Genomic DNA, 988 nt, shown 5'->3' on the forward strand with positions numbered 1-988 from the left:
GACGATACCTGAGCTGAAAACGAAGTGAAGGCGTCAACTTCATGAACTCTGGCTACATGTTTTCCTGAAGCTGTTCAATTAGTTGGCCATCGAAAGTTATTACTCGCGATCCTCTCGATGTTCTCATAAGCCTTATTATAAGACTTAGACAAAATTACACCATTTGCAGAAGCATCTACCATCAATCTTGTATGTGCATTGAGACCATTATAGAATGACTCCAACAGGATACAATGAGGAATCCCATGATGAGGACACTACGAAGTAACTCCTTGAATCGCTCCCAAGCCTCATACAAAGACCCATCATCCAATTGTTGGCAAGTTGTGATCTCGTTCCTCAACTTAGCATTTTTACTAGGCAGGAAATACTTAACCAAAACTTTCTCTACTAATTCTTGCCATGTAGATATAGAACTTGGTGGCAATGAATTAAGCCATGCTTGTGCTCGATCTCACAACGAATACAGTAACAACTTCAACCTTAATGCGTCTTCAGTCACACCGGCTATCTTGAATGAATCACTCACCTCCCTAAACAATCGAAGGTGGATATGTGGATCTTCTGTGGGCATACCACTGAATTGGCCCACCATTTGGAGCATTTGAAACATCAATAGTTTTAATTCAAATTGGGTTGCCTCAATATTTGGCCTTCTAATTCCTAGATTTAACTCATTGAAAAGTGGCACAACATATTGTCTGATGCATCGATCCCTATCATAAGCAATGAGGATGGGATTTCATACACGATCGACTTCATTACCATGGTCTTGATTCTGATTTCCAAGGTCCATCTTGACTTTTCTTTGAGCTATTCGTTCACGTCTTCTTTGTCTGAAAGTTTGCTCAATTTCAGGGTCTACAGGGAGTAAATCGATAATCCGATCTATGCTCATAAACACCTAAAAAGAAAATCACAAAATTAAAAAGAATAAGTTAGTAATGTTAGAAATAAACTAAATTGGAAGTAAATAATTTCACAAAAA

At 38.3% G+C, this 988-nt stretch overlaps 1 non-coding gene across 1 annotated transcript; it reads left to right on the forward strand.

Annotated features, from left to right (window-relative positions):
• Nucleotides 1-240: 240 nt before the first annotated feature.
• On the forward strand, nucleotides 241-346 carry LOC121213280 (small nucleolar RNA R71). Its single transcript, XR_005908663.1, has one exon. It is a non-coding gene; the product is annotated as a small nucleolar RNA R71 (small nucleolar RNA).
• Nucleotides 347-988: the final 642 nt, after the last annotated feature.

Source organism: Gossypium hirsutum, chromosome A13 (assembly GCF_007990345.1).
Source record: "Gossypium hirsutum isolate 1008001.06 chromosome A13, Gossypium_hirsutum_v2.1, whole genome shotgun sequence".
Lineage (NCBI taxonomy): Eukaryota > Viridiplantae > Streptophyta > Magnoliopsida > Malvales > Malvaceae > Gossypium > Gossypium hirsutum.